Source organism: Marmota marmota, unplaced genomic scaffold (assembly GCF_001458135.2).
Source record: "Marmota marmota marmota unplaced genomic scaffold, marMar, whole genome shotgun sequence".
Taxonomy (NCBI): domain Eukaryota; kingdom Metazoa; phylum Chordata; class Mammalia; order Rodentia; family Sciuridae; genus Marmota; species Marmota marmota.
In genome coordinates this window covers 29,238,904-29,256,345 of record NW_025999900.1, presented here as the reverse complement: position 1 = coordinate 29,256,345, position 17,442 = coordinate 29,238,904, and positions in this window count along the sequence as shown.

Below are 17,442 nucleotides of genomic sequence, written 5' to 3'. Positions count from 1 at the left end.
GGTGGGGGGAGGAGGCTTCTTCTATGACTACTGGCTAAAGAATAGCAAAATTATACTAATTTCTCCAAATTTGGTAATTGCTCCAAATTCCTGGTTCTTGAGATGAGTGTATGTATCATGTTACTATTCTAATTTATTACAAAATTTTCTGTTTTAGCATAAAATTGAATTTTTTAAATCCCAAATGTATATTTTAAAGGCAAAATTATTGACTCTCTCCCTTACAGCATTTAAAATCTATCTGATACGTACACATGAGTCAGTCGGAAAGTGGGCGTTGTTACTGCACAAATTCAGAGCCATCATATGATTATATGATTAGCGCTAGTTATCACAGAATTACAGTTATTTATATTTCAAATTTTTTTAGTTTAGAGAAACTAGATTATGAGACTTAATCTTAATACTGTTGTTTCCCAAACTTTATAGTCTTTCGTTTCTTTTCCTTATTAATGTACTTAGAGTGATCAGCCAGTTTTCAGGACCTGGCATATAATGGTGATTGAGTTCCTGGGCCCCTGAGTTCCAGATCAGAAAATCCAAAATATCCATCTGGATACACCATACATAACATGTATTTAACATATTTAAAACTAAACTCATTATCTTTCTTCCCAAGCACCTTCCATTTCATCTGATTTCTCGTTTGGTAAACCAAGAACTACAACACCCAAGTCTAAAAACCTAGGGTTGTGTGGTATCTATTCTTTGGTACCTCTGCACCTCCATGATCAGGATCCTGCCAACTTTTTGGACTTAGCCTCAGCCACTGCTCCACACCCTTTTCCCAAACTTGCCACCTTCTCACCCTTTTATCCTTTCCTCATGCTATGTTGTGTTATATTATCTAGCTTGTACTTGTGGCCTTGAAAATTGGCATATGCTTTCACAAAGCTTTTGACATGATGTATTGAATACCCTAGCAAATTATATTCCTGTATTCATGAATTCCATTTCTAAAAAGAAAATCATGAAAAAGTCTGCCTAACATAATTTGTACAAATATTATTTATAGTAGAAAATTTCAACACTGAGAATGTTGTATGGCTGTGCAAATAGAATTTTCAAATAGCTTCATGGTTAAGAAAAATATTTATGATGTAATATGAAGTAAAAGCAAAGTTAGGAAAAAAAACTGTAAGATGTAATCTGCTTCATGTTCCTTTAACCTTTACACTTAGAACTACCCCAGGAAACGTGATTGCATGTGGCATGTTGTTATAATTGTCTGAAGTTTTATTTAATCTGCTTCTTACACTGCCATTTCTCCTAAACACTTTATCACTTTATGGATCACTTTATCAGAATCATGTTGTTATTGTTTGTTATATTCAGATACCAGACTAACAGAATTAAGCCAGACCTATAAACATTAAGGTAAAATAATTTGCTATGATTTTTTCTAGCTTTATTATGTGATCTTAGTGATGTCATTTATAACATCTGAGTTAGCTCTTTAACCTTTACTGATTGTTAAGGTTAAATTATTAGTTACTTATGTGAAGTGGCTAGTACACTCCTGCCCTGCCCCAATCCCCAAGTCCTCTCTATCCCACCCATCTCTCACCTCCAATTACTGCACTACTTAATGTTCCCTGCTTTTCCATAGTAACTATACCATATTCCTAGAGTGATAGGTCTAAATGAATTTTCAGGGCAAGTCGAATGAAGAAGTTATGTAATAAAAGCAAGGCTAGAGCACAGATGCACTTGTGGTTGTATTCCAGAGAACATAATTGGAATGAGAAGGCATTTTGCAAGTAGCCACGGCCTTGGGATGAAGCAAAAGTCTTACCTTGATTCAGTCCTTCTCTAGACAACAGAAAACAACTATGCCAGGAAATTCAACATGGTACAGCCCACTAATATCCACAAGGGAGGTATCTAGAGGAGGAGGACATATGTGAGAAACCCCTTAGAGGTTTCATGAATGGGTAGAGAAGATCTTGGAGTCAGACTGCTTGGTTCATACCTCTGGTCTCTTAATTTCTCACTACAAGCTATTAATTCTGTCTGATACTCAGTTTTCTTGTGTATAAAATTGAGATAATAATGGAGGAGTTGTTACAACTATTACAAGAATTAGTGCATGTGAAGTGTTGGTAGTGTCTGTAACATAGTGTTAAATAAAAGTATGTCAACGTTTTTGCCAGGTAGAAGTCAAGACTGGGATTATTGTGATTTTTGCCAGTGGCTATTAAGCATAGTCACTCTGGACTACTTATTATCTCAACTCAAATTCCCCATGCTGATGTAGTCTCAGGAAAATGATGAAAAAAAATTATTAAACCAATTTAGAACATATCACCTTTGATATAAATAAAATGCTCCTTAGAGAATTTGTTTATAATTCCATAAAGTTGCTACATTTCAGAAAGGGAACCCTTATAGCACAATTATCTCCTCAGAGAAAGGTCTTGAATAGACTATTCTCAAAATAAAAGTTCTAGATTAAAGCAAGACAATGTTTCAGCTTTTGTTCTTGAAATAGAAACAATGATACACCTTCCCAAATGAATATTAATGAATATAATTAAAGGTACATTATGAAAGTCTACAGATTTACTTGAAGAGTGGCTGACAATTTCTTAGACAAAAACTTGACTTATACATGTAGAACTTCATGCTTTTTATGGTAAATATCTTCTGATATAAAAGGTAATTAATTTTAGTTTGATTAGACAATCTTTTAGAAAGTACTGATATCCTGATATACTTGTGTTATTAAAGATCTAGATTTAAGAACTTACTATTATCTTATCCTCTCCTAACCTCATTAAATTATAATTTTATTTTAGAATATGAAATATCAATATTTAAGAATGTAGGTTGAAATAAGCAAGTCTCCAAGTGAGCTCAGGTGAGTTTTAATTCTTCAACTATGGGATTTCTCAATTTTAAAAAATATATGTTATATTTTGTAATAAAAACCAATTGGGATCATTTCAAACAGGCTTAACTCAAGTTGATTTTGATTTTACCAATGAGAATTTGCTATCCATGTCAGCAATTTACATAATATAAAGAATACTCATAAGGGTTGATTTCAAATTTGCAAAGCACCATTATCTTGGTGCTGATATTTCAATTCATTTACTAGATCATTGAATTTTTTTAAAAAAATAATTTTATATACTAAAATGTCATCATATTTTCAATTTTTTAAAATTATTTCCTACTTACCCTAATTCTATCAAATTGGTGAAATCTTGCTAAAAATTTTATTTTTCCAATTAAGTTCATGACTCATTCTCTGAGCTGTGGCTCTCAGAAAAGATGTGTCCACACCTAGCCCCTTGAATCTGGGAATGTGACTTGATTTGAAAAAATGGTCTCTGCACATGTAACTAATTTAAGGGTCTCAAGACCACCCTGAATTAAGTGAGCCCTAGGTCAACAACACATCTCTGTATGAGATACACAAGAGAGACACAGAAAAGAAGACCACATGAAAACTGAAGCAGAGAATGGAGTCATGCGGCCATTACCCAAGGAATTCCTGGAGCCACGAGAAGCTGGAAGAAAGGAAGACATTTCTGTTGGACACTTCAGAGGGAGTATGGTCCTACTTACATCTTGATTCTAGACCTCTGGTCTCCAACTGTGAGAGAATGCATCTCTCTTTTTTTAGCCATCAAGTCTGTGACAATTTGTTAAGGTAAGTAGGTGTTTATGGTTTGGATCTTGACTGTCCCCAAAGGGCCTAAGTGTTTAAGGGTGGGTCCTTGGGATAGTGGGTGGTGTTGGGAGCTGGTGGAACCTTTAAGAAGTGATCTAGTGGGAAGTTATTAGGTAGTTGGAGGTGTGCCCTTCAAGGGAACTGTGGTTTTTAACCCCTTTCTTCTTCACTTTGCTTCCTGGCCATAAAGCCAGAGGTTCTGCTGTACCACGCTCTTCCACCATGATGTGGGGCTTCACCATAGGCCCAAAGCAATGAGGCCAACAGATCACGGGCTGGAATCTCCAAAACTATGAGCTGAAATAAACAGTCTCTACTTTAAAAATTAGTTATGTCAGATATTTTGTGATAGTGACAGAAAGCTGACTAACAAACTGGGAAATACTAACACATGGGTTATCTCTAAAAATTCATTAAATTGAAAAATTAGTTCAGTCAAAATATTTGAAATTTCTTTTCATTTCTTTTCTTTTTTAGAAGTCTGTTAATATCAGATTTTATTAATTTTGAAGAAAATGTTTTCAATAAAATGTGGACTGAATTGATTGCAAATGAATTCAAAATATTTGCCTCTTATTCAAATGTCCTGCTTCTATCTCATTAGAATTTCGAATGTGTGGCAACTGTTGATATTAATTTTTTATACTATCCAATTTTCTTTGCTTCAAGAAAGTTTTCATTTCTGAAAACCATTTTGCATAAATTCAAGTTATGATTCGGAACTCACTTTGACCCTTACTCTCAGAATTGATTGTTCTAGCTGTCTTTTGCAGTTAGGGTCTTTCAAGAGATTCCTGGGCCCATATCACTCCAATCCTCTCTCTCCTCCACAGGACACTCCATGAGACAAGGGAGGGAAGAAAGGAAGAAGTGATGGAAGTAAAGAGACAGAGGTAAATGGAGGAGAGAGAAGGAGAAATGTTGAGTTCTCTTGCCTAACAAAAGTGAGAGGGCTTGAGATGTGGACAAGATGGAAACAGGAATAAGCAGGTTATGGAAGCCACTTTGACCCAGGACTGAATAGGCTAAAGGAATTTCAAAGAAGACAGAACATCTAATATTTCACTTCCTTTTGCCTATTTAGTGATAGACTCTTCTATCATTATCCCTAAAGTAATAATAACAACTAATACTTATTAGGTGCTTACTGTATACTAGATTGTTAACACAAGTAATTTCATCTTATCCTCTTTTTTTTTTTGAGAGAGAGAGAGAGAGAGAGAGAGAGAGAGAAATTTTTTAATATTTATTTTTCAGTTTTCGGTGGACACAACATCTTTATTTTATTTTTATGTGGTGCCAGCACCCCGTGCATGCCAGGCGAGCACGTTACCACTTGAGCCACATCCCCAGCCCTCACCTTATCCTCTTAATAGTTCTATGAACAGAACTATTATAAATACCATTATAAATATCAGGAAAAGGTTCACAAAACAGAATGCAGGTGTCCATGGAAATAGTAATTTGGGACATGAAGGGTCATGCTCCACATGCAAACTAGAGAAAACACAAGAGAGATAAAAAATATTTTTTTGTAAGCAGGAAGAGATACCACACTGTTCCAAGAATCCCATGAAATCCTGGGAAAAACATTATATTTTCAATCTTACAAAGAACATTCATCTAATTGTTACAGGATAGAGTGTTTGGGTAGACTAAAAGACTTGAATATATTTGAGCAACCAATATCTGAAGACTCTAAAACACAATAGACTAAAAATTTATAGAATAAAATATATAGAATGAATGATTTGGTTTTCTTTTCTGTATTTTGTGACTCAGTATTTTGGTGAGAGCAAATTGAGACATTTAGGCCTCTAATTTTTTTTTTCAAATTCTGTAAGCATTTTTCCTTTTTTATAGTACTGAAATTTGGATCAAGTAGAATGAAGGAAAAAAGTCTTAACATTAGAGAAGGGTTTTGTTTGTTTGCATTTTTTAAAATTAAATGTTGCACTTGTTCATCAGGGACAAAACATAAACCAAAGGCAGCCCCCCAGTGACCCACCTCTCTCCATCATGGCCTCTCTGCCTACAGTTAACTCCCCAGTTAATCCATATAGTGATTAGGTGAAAGCTCTTGTAACCCCATCATTTCACCTCTAAACTTTCTTGCGCTGTCTCACAAGAGCTCTTGTGAGACCTGACATCTAAACCATAACAGTCAGAATGGATCTCTGTCACAAAAGACAGTAAAAAGAGACAAACAGAAGTTTACTAACTTGCATGTTTCATATACACATGAGAAGCACGTGGAAAATGAGTAGTTCTCAAAGAAGTGTCTTAAATTCCAGCTTTTATTACATCTGCAACAAAGAACAATAAGTTTTTACAAAAAAATAATGCAACAAAGGAAAAGGACTATGAGTCACTTCACTTTATATTCTTAACAGTTCTATGAACAGAACTTGTGGGATGCAGATAAAGGCTAGTTACTAAAGCTTATTACTTTAGACTCCTTTGGCACCATTTCTAGGTCCATAGAGGTCCCAAAATAATATACAAGAAAATACAATACGCAAGTGGAAATCTTTGACACCTATCATCTCTCTCTGTCATAGAGTAATGAAAGGGTTAAATAAAATGCTTAACTTTCAGCTCTTTGGTTACTTAAATATTACATTATATTATTGTTTGTACATTTCTTTTAGGCTCTGGACCAAAGCATACTTTCAGGATTGGCTTGATGACTATGCTTCAAGAAATCTAAACCTTGGCTTCTGGTTCCAATCAAAATGGAGTAAACACATTCCACCCTGTCTTTTCCTCCAAAGGCAGCAAAAAGCCCTGTACATGATGCCTAGTTCAGTTGTCTGAGGGCTCTAAAATGTCAATGATAGCAGACAGGTGGGGAAAATGACAGAATTTGCCACCAACTCAGCAGTACGTTTCCTTTTTTATTTTTCGTATTTTGATATTACTTGCAATCAAATCAAAGACAGCCTAAAACCTGGACTATGTATTGGATGTGAACAGAAAAATCTCCAAGAGAAACTCTCTATTTCTTGACTAAGGACTGCTGTGTCAGTCAGCTTCCTGTCACAAGTAATAATCAACTTAAAAAGAAGACAAGGGGCTCACTTGTAGAACACTTGCCTAACATGTCTGAAGCCCTGGGTCTGATGCCTAGAACTGCAAGAAGAAAAATAAAAACATCATGACTTGGTTTTGTTCTTATTCATGATTTCATAGGTTTCAGTCCAGGGTCCCTTGGCCCTTCGGCTTTTGTGCTGTGGTAGCACCACACATCATGTCAGGAGTACATACATGGTGAAGGCCTGTTTACCTCTTGGCAGACAGGAAGCAAAGAGGAATAGGAAGGCACTAGTGTACCAATATCCCCTTCAAGAGCATGCTCCCAGTGACCTGACTTCCTTCCACACAGTCCCACCTCCTAAAGATTCCTCCATCTCCTCATAACACTTAGTTCCTGTGGAACAACATACCAACTGTGGATTTGGGACAAACCTGGACTTAGACTAAAATAGTGACAGCAGACCAGTAATAGACTCATGGGGAACCTGGAGTTAGGATGCTCTCTAGTGCTAAAATAGTGAAAGTGACCACAGATTCAGAGAAAATAAGCAGTGTGCTTAGAATTTCTGGAAAGACAGACACAAAACCGGATTACAAAGACTGGAATAAATCCCTATTCTTCAATGCTCAGATGACATCGTGTACCAAAAAAAGCATCAAAAGTTTTCAGTGATCCATGACCTCACCTGACATTCAAATTAAGGTGCCAAAAATTGACAAGATAGTAATCAGCATGAGAGAATTCTCACAAGGAGAATTTTAAACAGCTGTTTTAAAGAAACTCAGTGCTTCAAGAAAACACAGATAAATGATTCAATTCACTAACAAAGAAACTTCAATACGGTAGCAATTTAAAAGGATAGAAATCTTTAAGCTCAAAATTAAAACAAATTTTAAAAATGAAAAAAAAATACTTTCATAAAATTAAAAAACAGAAAACACGGAGAGCAAGATAGATCAAATAGAAGAATTAGTAAGCTCAAAGACAGGTTATTTGAAAATACACAGAGAAGAAACAAAGGAAAAAGAACAAAGAAATCTTGGTTACAAGAACTTTGGGACATTTTAAAAATAGCAATTATTTAGGTTATTGGGGCTCAACAAGAACCTGAGAATGCCATAGGGGTGGAGAGTTTATTCAAAGAGGTGATAACAGAAAATTTCTCAAATCTAAAAAAGAATATAAATATCCAGGTGCAGGAAGGTCAAAGGTCACCAGTTAGAATGATCTCAAGTTAACTAAGACATCTTATAATCAGTTCTCAAAGGTGAAAAATAAAGAGATTATCAAGGCAGCAAGAGAAAAGACACCAACACAGAAAGATGTTACAATTCTGTGCAGGCCAGGAGACAGAGGTAGGAGATTTTCACATTCCTGAAGGAAAACAAATGACCAATATGAAGTCTTTCCCCAATAAGGCTGTCTTTTAGAAAGGAAGGACAGATAAAGACATTCTGAGACAAACAAAGGCTGAGAGAATATGTCTCCACCAGACTTGTGTTACAAGAAAAGTTAAAGGAGGTTCTTCAAAATAAAAGAAAATGACATCAATGAGTAAGAAGAAAACATCCAAAGACATAAAACACTGGTAAGAGTAACTAAACAGACAAATTTAGAGTGATCTAATTTTGTAAACATGATGTATAAATCATTCATATCTTTTATAAAGACTAAAACAATAAAATAATAATAACTAACTTGATATGTTAAGAGATGGACAATGTAGAAAATGTAAAATGGGATATCAAAAATTCAAAATGTGGGGAGGAATTGAGAGAAAGTGTAAATTTTTTTATTAGTATATTCTTTCTCTCTGTTTTACTGTTCTTATCTTTGGCAAAGGGAAATAATTTAAAATATATGTTCATCTAATACTGGAGCACCTATACATATATAGCAAATACTAACAAACTTAAAGGGAGAGAGAGATTCCAATACAATAATAGGGGACTTGAGCATACCACATTCTGCAGTGGACAGACCCAAAAAGAAAATCAATAAGGAAAAAGCACAGTTAAAATGTATCCTGGACCAAATGGACCTAACAGTATCTACAGAAAATTCCATCCACTGACTTCAAAATATACATTCATTCTTTCGACAGCACATGGAATATTCTTCAGTGTAGATTACACGATAGTCCACAAAACAAGTCTCAAGAAATTTTAAACAGTTGAAATCATATTGAGTACATTAATTCACCACATTGTAGGAAAACTAGAAAATAACAGTAGAGCTGAATGCGGTGTCACACACCTGTAATACCAAAGGCTCTGGAGGCTGAGGCCAGAGAATCTCAAGTTCAAAGCCAGCCTCAGCAAGGGCAAGCACTAAGCAACTCAGTGAGACCCTGTCTCTAAATAAAATACAAAATAGGGTTGAAGATGTTGCTCAGTGGTCAGGTGCCCCTGAGTTCAATTCCTGGTACAGGAAGGAAGGAAGGAAGGAAGAACAAAATGTCAGAAATTAATTACACAACTTACTCTTGAACAAATAATGATCAAGAAGGAAATCAGGAGAAAATTAAAAATTCTTGAAACAAATAAAAGTGGAGACACAACATATCAAAACCAATGGTCCAGCAAAAGCAATGCTAAGAAGGAAGTTTACAACAATTTACACCAACATGAAAAAGTAGAAAAATCTCCAATAACCTATTACTGTATCTCTAGGAACTAGAAAACCAAGAATGATTCAAACTAAAAAATAGTAGAAAGAAAGAAATAATACAGATCAGAGCATAAATACATGAAATAGCAACAAAAATAAATAAGTAAAAGAGAAAAACCTTAGTTAGACTAAGAAAAAGAGAGGGAAGACTCAAATCAGATACTAACATAAAAAATAAAACTGACACCAAATAATCCAAAGGATCATTAGAGACTATTATAAATAATTATATACCAACAAATTTGATAACTTGGTAGAAATAGACAAATTCCTTGAAACATACACCTTAATGAAATGATAATGAATAAATGAGATTGCATCAGTAACAAAAGGTCTGTACTTACAGGAAAGCCAGGACCAGACAGCTTCACCGCTGAGTTCTACCAAATATTTAAGAAATCACATGAATACTTCATAAATTATTAAAAAAAATTGAAGAGGAAGAAATTCTTCCAGACACATTCTATGAGACTAACATTACCCCAATGTCAGAACCAGACAAGGAAACAAAAAAAAAGAAAACCACAAGTCAATATCCCAATGAACATAGATGCAAAAGTACTCAGATACATACTAGCAAACCAAATTCAACAACACATTAAAAATATTATTCACTGTGATCAAATGGGATTCATTCCAGGAATGCAAGGATAGTTAAACATACAGAAATCAATAAATGTGCTGTGCCACATCAACAGAATGAAGGAAAAAACCCATTTGATTCTCTCATTAGATGCTGAAAAGGAATTTGATAAAATTTAATATCCTTTCATGACAAAATGCTAAATAAATTAGGTATAGAAGGAAAATACTTTGACATGATGAAAGCCATATATTATAAGCCAATAGCTAACACTAAATGGGGAAAGATTAAAGCCTTCTTTATAATATCTAGAATAAGAAAAGTATGTCCATCTTCACACTTTTATTCAAAATAGTGAGTGCTGGAAGCCCTAGACAGAGTAATCAGAAATAAGAGGTGTCCAAATTGGAAAAGAAGAAGTAATTTTTTACTATTTACAGATGATAATCTTAGAAACCTATAAGAATCCACACAAAAAAAAAACTATTAGAACTAATAAATTCAGCAAATTTGCAGGACGTAAAAATCAATGTGCAAAATCAGGAGTGTTGCTATACACCAATTTAAAATTATCTGAAATAGAATTTTAAAAATAATATTTTTAATCATAGCTACCAAAAATATTACCTAGGAATAAATTTAACCAAAGAGGTGAAAGAGCTCTATAGTAAAATTATAAAATATCAATGAATAAAGAATAAAGTTGAAGAGGACACACACACACACACACACACACACAAATGGAAAGAGACCACACATTCATGGGTTGGAAAAATCAACATTATTAAAATATCAATATTATCCAGACTAATCTACAGATTTACTGCAATCCCTATCAAAATACCAATGAGATTTTTCACAGAACTACAATCATAGTATTAAAACATGTGTGACCACAGGAATGCCTGAATAGCCAAAGCCATCTTGGGTAAACAGAAAAAAAAAGAGCCATTAAACTCTCTGACTTCAAAATATCCTACAAAATCATAATAATCCAAACATCGGAGTATTGGTATAAAGATGGACACATTGACCAATGAAACAGAATAGAGAATCTGGAAGTAAAACCATGCATCAATATAGCCAACTAATTTTCAATAAAGGTGCCAAGAACACACATTGGAGAGAGGTTAGTATTTTCAATAAATGGTGCTGGGAAAATGGGGATTATCCATATATAGAAGAACAAAACAAAAATCAAACTCAAAATGGATTAAAGACTTAAAGTATGAACTAAAACTATGAAACTATTAGAAGAAAACATGGGGAATGGTTTTAAGACATTGTAGTCGGCAAGTATATTTGGAGCACAAGAAACAAAAACAAACTTAGACAAATGGGATTACATCAGACTAAAAGACTTCTGCACTGTGAAGGGAACAATCATCAGAGTGAAGACATAACCCACAGAATGGAGGAAAATATTTGTAAACAATACATCTGACGAGGGGTTAATATCCAGAAAACAAAGAACTCCTAAAACTCAATAGCCAAAACAAACCAACAACAACAACAACAAAACCCCATCTGATTAAAAAATAAGCAATAAACTAAACTAATAGAAATTCTCAAAAGAAAAAAAGATACAAATAAAAAATGCCTGGTATCACTGGTAATAAGGGAGATAAATGAAAATCATAACCACAATGAGATTTCATCTCACCCCAGTAAAACTGGCCATTTTCAAAAAGAAAAACTGAAAGTGAAACATGCTGGTGATGATGTGGAGAAAAAAAAGAATCCTTGTGAAAATACATTAACATAGCCAATATGGAAAACAATATGTAATTTCCTCAAAATATTAAAAATAGAACTACAATACGAACTAGAAATTTTTCCAAAGGAAACAAAATCATTATGTCAAAGAGACATCTATACTCCTACGTTTATTACAACACTATTCACAACAACCATTAAATGGAAACAACAAAAGTGTCCATCAGCTGATGAAAGGATAAAGAAAATGTGGTCCATACATACAATGGGATACTACTAGTCAGTCATAAAAATTGAAATCCTGTCATTTCTGTCGACAGGGGTGGATCAAGAGGTCATAATGTTAAGTACATGAAGCCAGGAACAAAAGAAAGTACCATGTGATCTCACTCAAATGTGGAATAACAACTGTTGGTCTCATCGAAGCAGAGACTAGAATTATCATTACCAGAGATTTGGGGTAGAGGAGGTGAAATGGAGAAAGTCTGAACAGTGACTATTAAGTTTTAGTTAGATAAGAATAAGAGGTTCTGTTGTGGTATTGCACAGTAAGGTAACTATCGTTAACCATATGTATTGTACACTTTAAAATGTTGAAAAAAGAATTTTGAGTGTTTTCACTAGAAAGAAATGCTTAATATCTGAGAAGACAGATATGTTTACTTGATTTACACATTACACAATATGTAAGCGTATGGAAACATATGGTATCGCATTAATATGTATAATTTTATGTTTTTATTTATCATAAATTTATTAATTATCATGAATTTAATAAAATTTAATAAAAATTTTATTAAAAATTAAAGAATTGAAAAAAGACCCACCTCAAGGAACTAGGAAAAGAATAAAAATAACCCCAAAACAAACAGAAGAAAAGGAATCATAAGATTGATCAATAATACACTTAAACCAAAACAGTAGTAGAGAAAAATCAATGAAACTTAAAGCTGGCTCTTTGAAATGATTAGTGAAACTGATAAATCTCTCATTAGACTAACAACAATAAAAGAAAAAGGAGACAAATTGTCAGAATCAGGAATGAATGACAGAAGAACCTCCCTATTGTCTCCTCTCATTTTAAAAGGACAAAACGGGAATAATACAAATAAATTTTTTGTTCTTCATTTTAATAACTTGGAGATGAGTCAAGAAATAAATGAATAAGATTGGAAAGGAATAAATAAAACTGTCTACATGTACATAATTGCCTGTGTAGAAAATCCCAAGGAATTTACAAAAAGTTTCAAGCACCTACAAGTGCAGAATAGTTGAACAGACACTTCACCAAAGGAGATATACTGATTGAAAATACATGAAAAAATACTCAGCATAATTAGCTATTGTGGAAATGCAAGTGAAAACCACAATGACAAACCACTACATACTGATTAGGATGGTTAGAATGAACTGTTTAAAAAGTGGGGGAAACCAACTAATGGGGACAATGTAGAGAATATGAAATGTCCACACATTTCTAGTAAGAATTCAATATGGCACTGACATTTGGAAGACAGTTTTAAATTAAATGTCTTACAAAGTTAGCATGCACTTGCCTTATAAACAAGCAATTCTATCCGTGAATATTCAATCTAGAGAAATGAAACTCCTTCTCGTGCAAAACTTTATCTACAAACATACAAAGCAGCTTTATTAAGAATCGACCTAAACTCAAAATAACCTATATGTCCAGTAATAGGTTAAGGAATAACAAGTGAGATACATCCACACCATGGAATATTAGTCAGCAATACAAAGGAATGAACTACTAATTCAAGCAACAACACTGATGACCCTCAGAAGCATTGTGCTGAGAAATAAAAGAAAACCTCAAGAGTTGATATTATATGACATTCTATGAAAGGCAACTGAAGAGCAGATTTGTTTGCTAAGGGAAATGTGGAAGAAAGTTAGACAGATTGAGAACTGTCCCAGCACTTCAAAAAAGTTCTCTATCTGTAATACAGTAGTAGTTACAATAATCTATGTGTGTTAAGACATCAGGGCTGGGGATGTGGTACAGTGTTTTTTTCTGGAATAAATGAGGTCCTGGATTAGATCCCTAGCACTGGGGGAAAAAAGTACAACAAAAGGTCAATTTTCTGTACATAAATTTAAAAATAATTATAGATAACTATGAAGAGTTTACTTCATTTGTTCATGTGCAATTCATTTGTTCAGGTGCAATTTTAGAAACAAGCTTAGCCATTTAACACATCAATTTCCCTAGCCTAGGAATCCAAGAAATTATTTTTTACGGCACTGCTCATAGGATTAATGAGATAATGTTTGTGAAATGTTTTGAGCTCCTTAAAAGGAATTTGCTATGCAAATATAAAGTGTTGTTATCATTACCCAGGCACTATTTTTTTCTTTCACTTATACGATGAAGTTTATGATCATCTTCATTTTTCACATTATTTTTAATGAATTGTAACAATAAAATGTGGTAGCCAAGATATAAAATGAAACCATGTGTTAATGAGGCTAAAAATTTGTAATTAGAATTTGAAACATCAGTCTGTCTAAAGATAATTGGCTCTAATGATTATATCTCTATGTACACCAGCTACAGTTTTATGAAGTCCAAGTGTGGCTTATTCTGCAGTCTTTCCTGCTGAGCACACTTCAAGGATGGATCTCCTCTGAAATGTTCTTAACTGAGATCTGAGTATCTGAAGAGAAGGAATCAAATATGAGGAAGAAATTCATGTCTGGTACTAAAATAATGTACTGTTTTTTTAAAAAAAAAGGTAATGAAAATATAGTAGTCAGTTTAATTTGGACTTTGTATTACTTTTTAAAAAGCCCTTTAATCTCTTTGTGAATATAAGCATAACTTAATGATAATATTTAAATTCTTGGATTCCAAATGAAAATTTTGTAATTTTTGGTTGCTTTCCTTTATTAAATGCAAAATAAAGAATCCCACAATTCCCCTTGTCAAAAATTGCCAAGAATTATTTTGGCAAAAGTGTTAAATCTTCCTGACTTTTGAAACCTCTGATGATCAAGTTTTACTTAACGTAGACAATGTAACTTCCTGTGACTACCTCCCTATTAACACTCTACTTCATCAAGACCTTTTCCTTTTTATTCGTAACAGGTTCATTCTTCTTCCAGTATCTTCCTTCAAGTGATTTTTCCTGGTTCTTTCTTCATCCTAGAGAGAACACCTGCAAATAATCCAGTTAGAGATTTCACAGGAGACCCACATGAACACACACAGGCATTTTCCTTTAACAATCCCTGTCTTTGTGAAATCTGTGGAATCCAGTAGCCAACTAATACCAGAGAGTTAATCTAATGTGGTTGCAGAATTATGAGGAGAAAATAAAATAATTTTTTGAATGAATTTAAAAACTGAGACCACTCAGTGTTCAAAATTGGAGTGTACCTCTGCCTCAGGTCTCAAAAGAAGTCAGTTTCAATATCTCAAAAAGAAGTTTGAGAGTTAGAAGTATATTCAAAGAACAGCATCAGATATAAAGACTCTTCCACTTCCAGAAAAGTGTCGTACTTCTTCAGTATTTTACCATTTCACTCAAGATACAGAAAAGTATTTACAAAATATGCCACACATTTCATCAGAGAATAGCTGGCAGCCTATATTTACTTCAATAAATCATCTATTCTAAAAAAATTCCTGGACACAAGCAATGACACAAAGGTGGTTCATGGAAGGATGTGGCTTATCTTATTTCAGAACAGCATTTGGACCAGAGAATTTGAAAATGTACAGTTGATAATCCAGAATATTTTTTCTGGGTATATATCCCCCCAAATTAAATTGGTACATTCAAAAGCTATTGCACTGCTATGTTCATTTGCAGATTATTCACAACAGCCATGATAGGGAAGAAAACTAAATGTCCATTGACAAATGAGTGAATAAAGAAAATGTGATATACATATGCAAAGGAGTACTATTGCATTTATTCATATGTAATACCATTATTATTATCGAAATGCTAATACTATTGTGTAATATTAATTTTCCTAAAAAAGAAAAAAAATTCTGTAGTTTGTAATAAAATGGATAGTTGAATTAAGCCAGGCACAGAAAGACAAATATGGATTATCTCACTTGTATGTGGAATCTAAAGCAGTTGATTCCATAGAAATAGAGAGTAGAAAGGTCATTACCAGCAGCTGGGAGTGGAAAGTAAAAAGATGGGGAAAGTGAAGATGTTTAAGAGTGAAAACCTTCAGTTAGATTGGAGAAATACGTTGCAGTGATCCATTGCATGGAATGGTGATCCCATATAAGAGCATCACATTGTGTCCCATAAGTATGCATGATTATTATTTATTAAAATAAAGTTATGAAATAATGAGAGTTGACAAAAGTATGCATTACTGACATTTTGTTGACTTTCATAAAATTGAATTAGAAGATACAAAAGAAGTCATCTTGTCTAGCTTTTCATCTTACTGTATAAATGAGAAATGAACTTCAAAGAAATGAGCCCTAAAATTTATATCCATGGTCTAGAAAACCATAGGATACCTGGAATTTGTATTGATAATACTTGTTATGGTTTGGATAAGTGTACCCTAAAGGCCCACATGTGAAATGTCCCCAACCAATGGCACTAATGGGAGGTGGCGGAACCTTTAATGGTGGGACCTAATGGGAGATCTTTAGGTCATGGATGATGTGCCTTTGAAGGGGCTTGAAGGACCCTAGTTTTTTTCCTCTCCTTTTGCTCCTAGCCATGAGGTGAACAGTTTTGCTGTGTCGTGTGCTCCCACCATGATGTTCTGCCTCGTCACATGTCTAAAAGCAATGGATCCAACTGAGTTGGGACTGAAACTAATAATAGGAGCCAAATAAACCTTCCTACTTCTAAACTGGTTATCTAAGGTATTTTTATAGAAAGAGAAAGCTGACCAACACAGTACTTTATTCATCTTTGAACCCCATAGCTTTAGTTTAAAGATTTAATTCTACATTGCAGATAACTGTGAGCCTAATCTTTGAAGATTTCAGGAAGTGAGGGTACAGTGATAAAAGCAATTTGGAGAAAGTGAATCTGGTAGTAGAGTGTGGAGTACATTGGCAGCAGAAGAACTAGAAGGAAAAGATTCCACTTAAAACTCCACAGCATAACTGATGTGAGGCATACAATAACAGGACTGACTTTAGACATATTGAATTTAAAGTCATGGTGGGCCTCTAGACAAAAATATTGCATAAATTCATGGAGAGGTGTAAATGAATTGTAAAAAATCATGGGATAGACAATATGGATTTAGGGTGCTAGTGAAGGCAGTGCTTTATTTCATAGAGATAAATCATATCAGAATGAGATAATATTGAAATAAGAAAATAAGTATTGAAATATGAAAACCTTGAGAAATACATGGAGACATAGGGGCGAGGAGTAATTTAATATTTCTTGAACTGAAACATATGTCAATAATTTGGCTAAGAAATTTTAATACTTGTCTATTTAGTTATCCCATCTCCACTCTAAAATATGTATCATTGCTATTCTACTCTTGAGTATACTAATACTCAGAGACTTTAGAGGAGTTTTTTTTTTTCTTTTTGTAAGTTAACACAACAAGATTTGGGATGAACCTATGCCTGACAAGCTCATAATTCATGCCCTTTTGGTACCCCATCCAAACAGATGGAGACAGGACATCGGGAGAAAAAGTCACATGGAATACAAGCAGTAACTACCTCTGTTTTTTTCATCTATTGTATCTAAGCAAACAAAAAATGTTTCAAAATATTTGTTGAATGAC